The sequence below is a fragment of the Anastrepha obliqua genome, chromosome 6, assembly GCF_027943255.1.
Source record: "Anastrepha obliqua isolate idAnaObli1 chromosome 6, idAnaObli1_1.0, whole genome shotgun sequence".
NCBI lineage: Eukaryota > Metazoa > Arthropoda > Insecta > Diptera > Tephritidae > Anastrepha > Anastrepha obliqua.
In genome coordinates this window covers 78360671-78375051 of record NC_072897.1, presented here as the reverse complement: position 1 = coordinate 78375051, position 14381 = coordinate 78360671, and the positions used below count along the sequence as shown (strand labels likewise).

Genomic DNA, 14381 nt, shown 5'->3' with positions numbered 1-14381 from the left:
AACAGTCGGTTTGCGCGGCCCATGTTCCGTTCCGGCCACGCCCTTCTATTAGTTGCACAGGTCAGGGACTGAGACCGAAGCCTGTTGGCAGCACTGATAGTGTGTTTGTCTATAAGCATCTTACAATTTGCTAAAGGTATAGGTATGTTCGCTTTTTCTGGTTGGATCGGTAATATGGTACTCAATCTCGCTAGTTCATCTACTGTGATAGTTTTGTCAAAACGTCGATACATTCTTTTACTGTCTTCGAGTTAATATTAGGCGATTTTAAAGCTTTCAGGGCCGATTTTCTATCTGAATATATGTTTATATCTCTTGTGGTGAGGACACTTTTATTTCGTCCCCTTAGTATTAAAATAGCCTATAAATTTTTTGGTGTTTTGAGAAAATGAATTTCAAACTCTTTGTCGAAAGTAGCTCTCACTCAAATCTCGTTATGTCTGTAAATATTTATTATTTTTTGACTGACGTTTTGACCCACTTTGTGGAACTAGAATTTGACAAAATTTTGACCACATATAAAATCGACGATGGAGAATCCAAAAATTCAAAAAAAAAAAATAATAGCCTATGAGCACATAGGCTATTGTTATACTAAGGGGACGATTTAGGGGTGGCAGGCCTTTCCTGATAGCCAAAATTTCAGCTTGAAATATACTGCAGTGATTTGGTAACCGGAATGAGATGTTGGCATACATTCCTTCAGAATGAAAGTCTCCGCCTACTTGATCATTTAGCTTGGAACCATCAGTATAGATGCTGATTCCGCTTCTATTGTCCATTACCCCATTGTCCCAATCTTCTTTCGTCGGGAAAGTTGTGGTAAAAGATATGTTTAAATGCAACTCTACTGAGTTACAAAAGTCTGTCGTTTGATGTAGGAAGGGGTATTCGTCTAGTATTCTTGCGTGACCCCTTCTATTAGTGGCTAAGTAAGTAGATTATCTTAACCTAAGTGCCGATTTCGCCGCCAGCTGTTTGCTGTAGGCCTCAATCGGTAAAAAGTGCAGCATAACATTCATCGTTGCCGTGGGCGTAGTCTATAGTGCCCCGCTTATGCAGATACTAGCACCCCTTTGAATACTTTCTAGGCGTTTTACTGTTGTTCTTTTCTTAAGTGTTGGCCACCAGACTAAGACACCGTATGTCATGATAGGTCGTACCACTGCTGTATATAGCCAGTGTACTATTTTTGGGGTTAGGCGCAATTTTGCCGCCATAATTCTTTTACATGTATAGAGTGCTGCGGCTGCTTGTTTTACTCCATCATTAATCGTTTGTTTCCACGAGAGCTTCCTATCTAATACTAGTCCTAGGTAGCTCGCCTCTTCCCCAATTGACAGTGTGATTCCCTCAAGGGTAGGGGGTTTAGAACAGGTATCCTGTGTTTTCTGGTGAACATGATTAGTTTTGTTTTGTTGGGACTTACCCCAAGACCATTCGATACAGCCCCACCGGCTTACCTCGTTCAAGCATTTTGCATTATGTTGCAGAGGGTATCTGAGAATTTTCCTCTTATTAATATTGCAACATCGTCTGCGTAGGCCACTACGTGTATCCTCTTTTCCTCTAGATTCTTCAACAATTGATTCATTGCCAGAATCCACAGCAGAGGAGAAAGTACACCGCCTTGAGGTGTGGTGCCCCTCCTGACGGATCTGCGTATCGTCGAGGGGCCCAACGTCGAAATTGGGAACCTGCGTAGTAGCAACTGTTCTCTAAATTTCACAAGGGCCTCGGCGACATCCAAATCAGTCATCGCGCTTGTTATGTTGTTGAAAGTGCCTTCTATGTCTAGGAAGCTTATTAGAGAATACTCTTTATTATCTATTGATTTCTCTATCTCTGAAACTAATGAATTTAATGCTGCCTCTGTGGATCTACATTTAGAGTATGCATGTTGTGATCTCTAGAGTAGCGACGGTGTCAAGTTTTCTCCTATACAGGTGTCTATTAATCGCTCTAACGTCTTTAATAGAAATGAGGAAAGGCTAATAGGTCTGAAGTCATTAGGTTTCGTATGCGAGCTCCTACCAGCCTTTGTGTTAAAAACTACCCTGACTTCTCCACCTAAGGGGGAAATTTAGTAATAATGTTGCTCTGAATATGGTTATCAGCCATTTCATAATATTGCCAATTGACTGTTGTAGTTGCGTAGGGATTATTCCGTCTGGTCCCGGTGTTTTATATGGTTGGAAGTTTTCTACAGCCCAAGTTATCTTGGCTTCTGTGACAATGGTGAGGACGTCGGAACCTAATACTGCATTCGAAGTTGGAATATTGGCGGTTATCGCTTCTTCTAAATTACCTGGGAGGTGAGTATTTAGTAATAGGTCTAATGATTCTTCGCTGGGTTCTGTCCAGCTGGAGTCTGGCTTCTGAAGATACCCTATGGGTTGAGCAGACTTGGTTAGGATTCATCTCAATCGCGATGTGTCTACCTCGATCTCCCCACAAAAAGTTCTCCATGAAGTACTTTTTGCTTTCCTTATTTCTTTCTTATATATTTTTAGTTTATCATAATACAAGTCCCATTCGTTTTCGCTTTAGGGGAGTTTGGCGCTGTTGAATTGTTTCCTGCAATTCTTTTGTAGCGTTTTCAGTTCGGGTGACCACCAGGGTGGCTTATTCTTTCCTCTATGCTTAGCTGCTGGACAGGCCTTATGCAGGGCTTGTTATCTAATGTGTGCCCCAGCTTATCGTAGATGTGTCTGTATTGCTATATTTGTGGATCATAAATGTAGATAGTTTTGTTTTTTCCATAATACAAGACCTTGAGTTACCTCATAGTCCGCTGTGTACAGCTTATAGTTCGGTGACCTCAATCCACAGATGCGCCCTTCATTGATCCATGGCTTCTGAACGAGGACAAAATCAGGGTGGTCTGCTGCCATGCGATCAATTAGGGCTTGCGATGCTAATTTACTATAATGCAGATTTATTTGAAGAAGACGAATTATTTGCATTCTCATCTGTCTTCTATGTTCTGACTCTCACCTTGCCAAAGCCGTAATTTATGATACCTTCGCTTTTCGCCAAAGGTTCTAGAGAGTCGTTCGTTAGTAACAGCATTACTTGCATTGTGGCACGTTTCGTCACCACACCGTCTACTGTTATAGTATTGTCAAAAGCCTTGACAAATTTCCAGCCCGCCGTTGAAAGGCGTGGATTGCATGCACTTATTATTTGCATAATTTGCTGTGGGCCAAGGGGGTGTAAGGACCCAAAGTCGTGCCTTCAATCGAGACGGGATATATTTGTTTGTCTACTACCACGAGCTTCGCTCCAGGGTAGACTTCCCCGATCTTCATAGATGCTTTATACAACTCTACCGACCTTTCGTCGTCGCAGGCTATAATTTTAATTTTGCCTTAATGCCAGCAGCGTCAGTACATGATGGTGTCGGACCTGGATTGCTTAGTAGCACTTCCAGCGTCACATTAGTCAGAGCAGCCTGCACCCATTTCCATTGGGCCCTGGGAATTCTTCCTTCGGGATCACCCTCATCCAGGACACCAATGATGATGCGATTGCGAGCCACTTCCGCGAACGTTTTTTTAGGCGCTATGCCTCGATTTTTCGGTCTTTTCGCTGACGGTTTGACCTCTTCAGTAGACCTCTGTCTTTTGGTGGCAGCTGACGATGTGGTTGGCCTTTCGAGGATGAAGTTAGGTAGTACCTTCTTCGTCCACTCTATCGACTCGTGTACCTCCTTCGTCAGCTCCTCCGTTGTTGGTGGGGTATCGTAGAGCCTTTTGAGTATCTTGACGGCATTACGCCTTTCCAAGTACCCTGCTTGGGTTGGATCAGTGATCCTTACTGTCGGCCATCTTCCAACGAGAGCACTGGCCTCGGTGCTACCTATGGTAGTATCTTCCCCAGTTCTCCGCATAGCCACAGGATGTCGACTACTTGGTTTCGTTCCGACGACTGCCGCAGGACATGCCGATGTACTGGAGCTAGGCTTAACCTCAGTCCCAGTGTCAGCGCTTGCCGCCGGTCCACTTTGACTAAGATTGACTTCAGTCGTCATGGTGGCAGATTGAGAGCTCGTTTTAAACGCTGCTCGTTTCTCGGAGCTTGCTGCCCCTTCTGGTTTGTTTGTTTGTCTGTTTTTTGTTATTTTTATTATTGTTTAGATTCATAGTTGGTCCCACGAGTGTCGGAGAAAAGATGCCCATCTGAGCATAGCTCCGAATTACACACGCAAGGGTAGTTATTATGGAGGGCGCCAGGTATCCGTAAGCTCACGTTAACGACTGGGCTATATTTGAAAAAAGGCCCCCAACCAGGCTGATCCTCCGCAGGGGTCGCATGACACCTTGATCCGCCCCTTTACTTCACACCATAGTCTTCATTCACAAATGCTGTACTATTAAGGAGTAACGAATACTTGCCCGTGAAGTCTTACCTTAGCTAGCCACCTCTCAACTGTGTGGAGAGTGAGAACTGTGGTACCTATTACCAATCGGCACCCTCGGGGAGGGTTCAGTGGAGGGGTTTTTGCCAACCTTATTCGTGTGTTCTTTGTGTAATTTTCTCTTGCATTCTTATTCGCATTTTCACATTACTCTCGCGTTAGTGTACCAGAGTGACGCCACGTCTCTCTGAAGGGCACAATCTTGTATTATGTCATTCTTGGCAACTGCAATAATCTGATATCAACTATCCCTTCAAATCTCTCGATTCTGGGAAAAGGTCGCCGCGATAATGCATCAGCATATCCATGTTGTAATTTTGCAGCCATTCGATCTGCTGTGTAATTTGCCCTTCTGAATGGTTGAACTGCTATAACCACCTCATAGCTGCGTGGTGTATTTTTAACTAGAATCGCTGTGGAATGTTTTACGCACTCAATCACAGCTAACAGTTCCCGTCTAGTCACGCAGTAATTCATCTCCGGCTTTCCGAGGACTCTGCTATTGTGTGTGATCACATTTTCTTGCCTATTGATGATCTGTGACAGTACTCCACCTTTTCCGTATGCGTTTGAATCTGCATCCACAACTGATTTTCCTCCCGTGACCGGATATGCTAATATAGGCGAATTACAAAAAAGCGCTTTCAATTGCTGGAATGCTTCCTCTTATTCTTTGTGCAACACAAAGCGCAATTCTTCATAGTGAGATAATGGGGACTCCTGGAACAAAACAACGGTAATATTTGCACAGTCTTAGGAAACTTTCTGGATCATGGCCAATCTTTAACTGCCTTTATTTTTTTCTCATCTGTTTTGATAACTTCGGTTGTTACCTAACGTCCAAGATACGTGACTTCTGTCTGAATCAAGGCGCACTTCTTTGGATTCAATCGTAGTCCCGCGGAAGCAACGCGTTGATGGACTTCTTCCAAATTTTTCAGATGTTGGCTGAAATTTTTACCCATGATGATATCATCCAAATGACATCATCTGCCAAAACCCATCTCCTATACTGAATCCTGTCTTCTCACGATCGTCTGTAATCTACACAAAAGCTTGTAGCTATCATATTTCTTTTAAACCAGCACAAACGGTGGACTTCACGGGGTTATTGATGTCTCAGTCCACTGCGCTGCATTTCTTGGGTTATCTGATTTGCTTCCCGGCTCTTTGTTAGTGGAACTCATCGTAGAACTTGTCAAATAGATGTTTCGATGTTTCACGGGGGCAAAATCTCGGTCCAAAATCTCTGTTGAATAAGTAGCCGTATTTCTCCAGCAATCTCTTAGCATTCATCCTGTCTAGCTCTCTTACTCCATGCAACCAAGTTTTTATGAAGCCCGAAGTTGTTGTTTTTGCTTCCTGGAATTCTTTGGTTGCGTGTTGAGGTCCGTCGCAGTTTACTATGGGTTCTTCAGCTTCGGCATTCACTTCTTTTTTATCCGGAATTACTGGTGTCTTGAAATCATTTAGTACGCTTACTGGAACCCTCGTGTCTCTTCGCGTCTTCACTAGTAATATTCCCACCATTATATTGGTGGTCTCTTCAGAAAATTCTATGACCCAAACTTCACCTGTCTCACTGCCTCCTTCCACATTAGCCCATATGACTGCTTGACAGAATCCGTTGACGATGATTTATGGTTGCTTTTCTAGACTATACACTGTGCTCATACTCGGTACTCCAGAGTTATCTCCATATTTTGACCCGACAGAACTCTTACTTAGAATTACAGTTTCCTTTACCAACAATTTGTCGATTTTCCGTCTAATTTGCGAGACGGAAATTATAGGGCATTCAGTTATAGGAACCAGTTCTCACCTCTTAAAGCTGGTTCGCTTTAGTTTAATGGCTCACAACAAAAAACAACTCACGGGCCCCGCCCGTCAGCAGGAACTTAAAAAAGACCAACTGGCATATATATAAACGGGAACTTAAGGAAAGACTTCCAAATTCCCAAAATATAATATTACTATTGAAGGCAGAGAATCATTGAACGAATACGTACAAATCCTTACGGAGGTACGTAGAACTGCGCTAAACAAGGCTTGCCCTTTAATTAAGTATAAGGGGAAGAAAAAGCCGCCCTGGTGGTCAGAAGGCCTAACTACATTAAGAAACGACAGCAGAAGGTGAAAGCGACACGAGAGAATAAAGACTGGGACTGCTATTACAGTAAGCTAAAAATTTACAAAAAAGAAGTTAGGAAAGCGAAAAGGTCTGGTTGGAGAACGTTCTGTGTAGAAATCGAAGAAACCACAGAGGCTTCCAGACTGCGTAAAATCCTTTCAAAAAACACTATTCCACCGGATACCTCCAAAAACCGGACAGGAGTTGGACTACTTCGAGTGACGAAACTCTGAAGTTGCTAGTGGGCACACACTTTCCCAGCAACGAATCATCTAACGTATTAATCAACAATAGAACAGAAAGACCAAACTCTGACATTGCAGAAATAATCACTGAAACTAGTATAACCTTGGCAGTGAACACGTTCAAACCATTTAAATCACCGGGCCCAGATGGATTATTCCCGGCCCAAATACAACATTCACTCAACTACATCATGGAGTAGTTGACGGCCATATTTAAGGCTGCTCTGAAACTTAAAAGTGTCCCATCAGTATGGAAAGAGGTAAAAGTGGTCTTTATGACTAAAGCGGGAAAAAGTTCACACACAACACCTAAGGATTTCAGGCCATTTAGAAGGGGAATTTTAGAAGAGCATATTAGGGCCCTAATAAGCTCAGTATCTCACAACATGCGTATTGTAAAGGGAAATCTACTGAAACAGCACTTAACTCACTTGTTACAGAAATCGAGAAGTCAATGTATAATAAAGAATTCACACTGGTAGCCTTTCTAGATATCGAGGGCGCGTTCAACAACATCCTATCGGATACCATAATAAAGGCACTGACGGATTTCGGGATCTCTGGCGCTCTGGTTGAGTTCATCAAAAACATGCTCTTGAGCAGATTTGTGATCGCAACCCTAGGGGCCTCATAGATCAAGAAAAAAGTTAGCAGAGGAACACCTCAAGGCGGTGTGCTGTCCCCTCTCCTATGGGTGCTGGCACCGAACTCCTTGCTAAAGAGCCTAGTGGAGAGAGGACAACACGTCGTAGCATATGCGGACGATGTTGCAATGGTAGTAAGAGGGAAATTTCCCAATACACTTAGAGAAGTCATGCAAGATTTACTAAACATGGTTGAAAACTGGTCAAAAGCAAATAGGCTAAGCATCAACCCCAATAAAACTGAACTCATCCTATTTACCAGGAAACACAAAATTCCAAATATAGCTCCTCCGACTCCGCTACTTAGGTCTAATACTAGACCGAAAGCTAACTTGGAAGGCAAATGTCGAAGATAGAGTAAAAAAGGCGACAATAGCACTATACTCTTGTAAACAGCTGATAGGACTAAGTTGGGGTCTCTCCCCATCTATAGTATACTGGCTTTACACGGCAATTGTCAGACCAATCCAAACATACGGCATATTAGTATGGTGGCCAGCTTTAGATAAATTGTACATTAAAAGAACCATGGCACACGTACAAAGAATGGCCAGTCTTTGCATCTGCGGGGCCCTCAGAACCACACCCACAGATGCACTAAATATTATGCTTAACATTTTACCAATAGAGCAATACGGTAAGCAAACAGCTGCCAAAGCAACTCTCAGATTAAGAGAAATCGGCCTACTCAGAACGAACCAAAGAGGACACTCCTCGATTTTAGAACAATTCCCCTGCATTCCCAGCACAACGGATTTCTGTAAGACCAAGGACATCAATTTTAATAAATCCTTTGTCACAGTATTTCCTTCCAAAGAGGAATGGGATAACGGGCTCATTGTTAAGATAAATGACTTAAACATCTACACAGATGGCTCAAAACTGGACAACAAAGTAGGTGGAGGGGTCCACTCCGACAAACTCGGAGTATGCCAATCATTTCGCTTTCCTGATCATTGCAGTGTATTTCAGGCGAAAGTCACTGCCGTAAAAGGGGACTTAAAGGGACTTAAAGAAATAAAAACGAGAGTATTATCCACAAATGAAATCTTCATTTACTCGGACAGTCAAGCAGCAATAAAAGCGCTTGAATCAAAAACGCTCTCGTCAAAAACAGTTCTAGAATGTTTTAAACTACTAGATGACGTATCTAAGTGCTACAAGGGGAACCTTATCTGGGTACCAGGCCACAGGAGCATTGCAGGAAACTGTAACTCGATCTCGAACCGGATAAGGCACTGATACCCATGCCCATAGCCACTTGTAAATTACTTATAGACAGGGAAACCATCAAAAAGGTAAATACAAGCTGGCAAAACCTCACAACATGCGAACTAAGCAGACAGACATCGCCGAACTGGAACAGCGGTCGATCGAAGATCTTGCTAAGATTCAACAGAGAATCTATAAGAAAAATGATAGGTGTATTAACTGGTCATTGTTTAATAGGTAGCCACGCTAGAAGGTTAAGACTCCCGTACTTCGATTTCTGTAGAAGCTGTCTTAATACAGAAGAAGAGGAAACAGTCAGACACCTTTTATGTGAGTGTGAAAGCCTAGCTATGAGAAGACTGCGCAACTTTGATACAGCATTTCTAACCGATGTAGCGGATATAGCCCATCTAAAACTAACGAAGCTCTGCTCGTTTATTAAAGCAACCGGATGGTTTGAAAAGGAACACGTAGAGTAAGGATAAGCTCCAGTGGTATCACAATGGACCTGCGGAAGGTCTAAGTGTGTCTTACGACAACCACCCTACCTACCTACCTACCTAGTTTAACGGCTGCTGTGTATCGAGCGCCATTATCAATCTGAGCGCTTCACTTCCTCCCACCTAAGTTCGTCTTCGGTTGGTTGAGTGGTATACTACAATTGCGTGCCATATGTATGTCCAGTCTTACCACAAATTGAAATTTTAAATCTGAGCTTCTGGGTCGTCTTAATTGAGTAAAGAGCTCTCTTATTACTTTCTTCATAGCTTCCTCCATCGAGGTAGGCTCGTTAACTTCAACCCGATAGATTTTGTGCACTGGCTTGCTCAGGAGAGCTGCTGTTTCCTGTACCAATGCAAAAGAGACTCTCTCAGCAAACGTCTCCTTCGGTATGGAGTAAAATCCCGGAAAATTTGAAAAAACCCCAAGTGGGCGTAATGTTATATATTGAAAAAATATAAAAAAATCATTATTTTCTTAGAAAAAGTGGTACTGGAAGAGTTCCCAAAATTAACTCAAATGTGACCAAGAGAAGGACTATGCATTTAATAAACGAGAACCCAAAAATTCTTCTTCTTATTAATTGGCGCGATAACCGCTTACGCGATTTTGGCCGAGATTAACAAAGCGCGCCAGTCGTTTCTTTCTCGTGCTAACCGGCGCCAATTGGACACACCAAGTGAAGCCAAGTCCTTCTCCACTTGATCTTTCCAACGCAGAGGAGGCCTTCCTCTTCCTCTGCTACCACCAGCTGGTACCGCATCGAATACCTTCAAAGCCGGAGCGTTTGTATCCATTCGGACGACATGACCCAGCCAACGAAGCCGCTGGATCTTTATTCGCTGCGCTATGTCTATGTCGTCGTAAAGCTCATACAGCTCATCGTTCCATCGTCTGCGATATTCGCCGTTACCAACGTGCAAAGGTCCAAAAATCTTACGCAGAATCTTTCTCTCGAACACTCCAAGCGTCGCTTCATCGGATGTTGTCATCGTCCAAGCTTCTGCGCCATACGTTAGGACGGGCATGATGAGAGTCTTGTAGAGTGTTAGTTTTGTTCGTCGAGAGAGGACTTTACTGCTCAATTGCCTACTTAGTCCAAAGTAGCACTTGTTGGCAAGAGAGATTCTACGTTGGATTTCAAGGCTGACATTGTTATCGGTGTTAATGCTGGTTCCTAAATACACGAAGTCTTTTACAACCTCAAAATTATAACTGTCTACAGTGACGTGGGTGCCGATACGCGAGTGCGCCGACTGTTTGTTTGAAGACAGGAGGTACTTCGTTTTGTCCTCGTTCACCACCAAACCCATTCGCTTTGCCTCTTTATCCAGTTTAGAGAAGGCAGAACTAACAGCGCGGTTGTTAAGGCCGATGATGTCAATATCATCGGCATACGCCAGCAATTGTACACTCTTATAAAAAATTGTGCCTGAGCGATTAAGTTCTGCGGCTCGTACGATGCTCTCCAACATCAGGTTAAAGAAGTCACACGACAGCGAGTCACCCTGTCTGAAACCTCGTTTGGTATCAAACGGCTCGGAGAGGTCCTTCCCAATTCTGACGGCGCTGCTGGTGTTGAGCAACGTCATCTTGCATAGCCGTATTAGTTTTGCGGGGATACCAAATTCAGACATAGCGGCATACAGGTAACTCCTTTCCGTACTGTCGAATGCAGCTTTGAAGTCGACGAAAAGATGGTGTGTGTCGATTCTCCTTTCATGGGTCTTTTCCAAGATTTGGCGTATTGTGAATATTTGGTCGATGGTAGACTTTCCAGGTCTGAAGCCACACTGATAAGGTCCAATCAGTTGGTTGACGGTGATCTTCAGCCTTTCACACAATACGCTCGCTAGAACCTTATAGGCGATATTTAGAAGACTAATCCCGCGGTAATTGGCACAAATTGCAGGGTCGCCCTTCTTGTGGATTGGGCAGAGCACACTTAAATTCCAATCGGCAGGCATGCTTTCATCCGACCATATTCTGCATAGGAGCTGATGCATGCACCTTACCAGCTCCTCGCCGCCATGTTTGAATAGCTCAGCCGGCAGTCCGTCGGCGCCCGCGGCTTTGTTGTTCTTTAGCCGTGATATTGCTATTCTCACCTCGTCATGGTCGGGTAACGGAACGACAATTCCGTCGTCAACGATTGGGGTATCGGGATCTTCACATTCTCTATGACATGCGCAGCTGTCACCGTTTAACAGGTTCGAGAAGTGTTCCCTCCATAATTTAAGATTGCTCTGTACGTCAGTCACCAGATCGCCGTCTTTGTTCTTACAGGACAACGCCCCGGTCTTAAAACCTTCTGCAAGCCGCCGAACTTTCTGGTAAAATTTTCGGGCGTTGTTCCTATTGGCCAGCATCTCAAGCTCCTCGCACTCACGTATTTCGGCCTCTCGTTTCTTCTGTCGGATAATACGTCTCTCTTCCTTTTTCAGCTCTCTGTAGCGATCCCACATGGCTCGCGTTGCGCCCGATCGCAGCGTGGCTCTATAGGCGGCATCTTTTCTTTCGGCGGCAGCATGACATTCCTCGTCGTACCAATTGTTTTTTCGGGTTCGCCGGAATCCGATTTCTTCTTCGGCGGCGGTACGTAGGGAACGAGAAATGTTGCTCCATTGCTCGCGCATGCCGGTGTGTTGGGCAGTGCTCTCCGAGAGCAGGAGTGAGAGTCGAGTGGCGAATCTTCTGGCTGTCTGTTGTGATTGCAGCTTTTCGATGTCGAACATTCTTTGCGTAGGTAGATGTACGTTTTTTGCTGCACAGAGGCGTGTGCGCAGTTTGGCTGCAACAAGGTAATGATCCGAGTCGATGTTGGGTCCTCGGATCGTACGTACATCTAATACACTAGAAGCGTGTCTTCCATCTATCACAACATGATCGATCTGGTTTCGCGTTTTTCGATCAGGAGACAGCCAGGTAGCTTGGTGTATCTTTTTATGCTGGAATCTGGTGCTGCAGACTACCATGTTTCGGCCCCCGGCGAAGTCGATCAGCCTCTGTCCGTTACCGGATGTTTCGTTGTGTAGGCTGAATTTTCCGACTGTGGGACCAAAAATTCCCTCCTTGCCCACCCTGGCGTTGAAGTCGCCAAGCACGATTTTTATGTCGTGGCGGGGGCAGCGCTCATAGGAACGTTCCAAGCGCTCATAGAAAGAATCCTTGATCGCATCGTCCTTCTCTTCCGTCGGGGCGTGGGCGCAAATTAGCGAGATGTTAAAAAATCGCGCTTTGATGCGGATTGTTGCGAGACGCTCGTCCACCGGAGTGAACGACAGTACTTGGCGACGAAGTCTCTCTCCCACAACAAATCCGACACCGAATTTGCGCTCCTTTACATGGCAGCTGTAGTAGACGTCGCAAGGTCCTATGTTTTTCTTACCTTGCCCCGTCCATCGCATCTCTTGGATGGCAGTGATGTCAGCCTTTACTCTCACGAGGACATCAACCAGCCGGGCAGAGGCACCTTCCCCATTAAGGGACCGGACATTCCAGGTGCATGCCCTCAAATCGTATTCCTTATTTCGTTTGCAGGGGTCGTCATCAGTGTTGGGAGTTCTCATCCGAGGCTTTGTTGCTGTTTTCATTGGGGGAGCTTTTTAAGTGGCGGGTCCCAAACCCAGCGCACAACCAGCTATGCTGGGATGCTTCGCCTTCTCACTTTAGCTCACTCCCGAACGGGTGTTCGGAAGCTAACCAGAGGATACGTGGGCTAATCCCGGACGTTGTGAGCTGCTTGAACCATATGTAGAAGAATCGTCCTGGCCACTCCCAAGTGAATGGCGATCAGTAACTTTCCCCACTTGCGTGGACTTCTACACATGGAACCATCCTCCGAACCCAAAAATTACTGCAAGTAATATTGCCAAATCACTTAAAAATTCGTCTTTTGCGGACCGCCCACAAACTATCAGAAATTTTCTGCACAGTAACGAATATAGTGCGTACACTCCTATGCTAAAGAATACGTTAGCAATCCAAATTAGTTTTGGAGCAAAGTTATTCTTACCGACGAGTCGAAATTCAACATTCGAATGGCCGCAGTTTTCTCTGGATAAGGGAAGGTCCAGCGATCAATCTGTCTTATATATATTTGTATGAAGAAATACCACTCTTAACCAGAGCATAGGGAGGAAACAAACTCAGACCAACGTGAGCAATCTTGTGCAATATGTCGAATTTAATGCCAGGAACATCTTGAGTGGTATTCCGCGTGTGTTGACCGCATCCAAGTTGTTCGTGGTCGTCCTTTTCTTCTGGAGCCTTGTGAATTCCATTCTAGGGCTTTGTGATGTCATTGTCTTCTTTGCGTAAGGTGTGCCCACTCCAACGCCATTTCCTTTCTTTGATATCATTAGTGTCCCAAATTATGATTAAGTAGTAAAATTAAGTTATTGTTTTGTTTACTGGAAAACTTCCAAATAATTTTTATTATTTTCGTTTTTTATAAGAAGATACTGAGTTGAATACTTAATATGTATTGATTTTTGGCTTTTGAAAATTGGTTTACCCGGTCTCAAGTTATAAAGGATTGAAATCAAAACAAACAAGTGTCCCAGTTTATTTTTGGATCACGGCATGTACATTTAATTTGGACATACGGGTATTCTGCTTTTCCAGCTGCGTATTCATCTGTGACTACAATTCCGTTAGCATTTGTGGCATCTGCGCTGAGATTTGTGATATCTGCGATGACTTTTCCGATACCATTTCTGATATTTCTACCATCATCACACTCCTGTCTATACTTGGTGAAGTTTTTAGATAATCTGCCTGCCATGGAATTTCGACGACATTCCATTTTTCGATTCTTTTTTATAAAACTTCATTCGTGGATCGTCTTCAAAGCCGGTACGACCACGCTTAAATTCTGCAACCCATCTTTCTGCTGTATTAATTGATGGCAAAAAGTCCTTATGCACTTTAAACATTCGTTCATAAAATTCCTTTGCTATTAAACTTTCCAAAAATAAAAATTCAATCACCGCACGATACTTGATTTTTTCCATTGTAGAAAACACTGTGGCACGTCGATACTAAATGAAACTTTACATACGTTCATATGAAGTGTACCAATACAACAACAAAACATGTTTGGCAGGTAGCAATGCCCTCTCTTATCGAACCGCAAAACTTATTTAACAACCGAGTATATCAGCAAAAGCACTTATTGAGAAACTGTATATAATTAGTCACCTTTATCAATTTGTGTGCTTTTTGAG

General features: G+C 43.8%; 1 protein-coding gene across 5 annotated transcripts in view; it reads left to right on the top strand.

Moving 5' to 3' along the window:
• The window catches only part of LOC129249814 (polyamine-transporting ATPase 13A3), a 226877-nt gene that overhangs the window by 103007 nt on the left and 109489 nt on the right, over positions 1 to 14381 (top strand). The gene's annotated exons all lie outside the window — the stretch shown is intronic.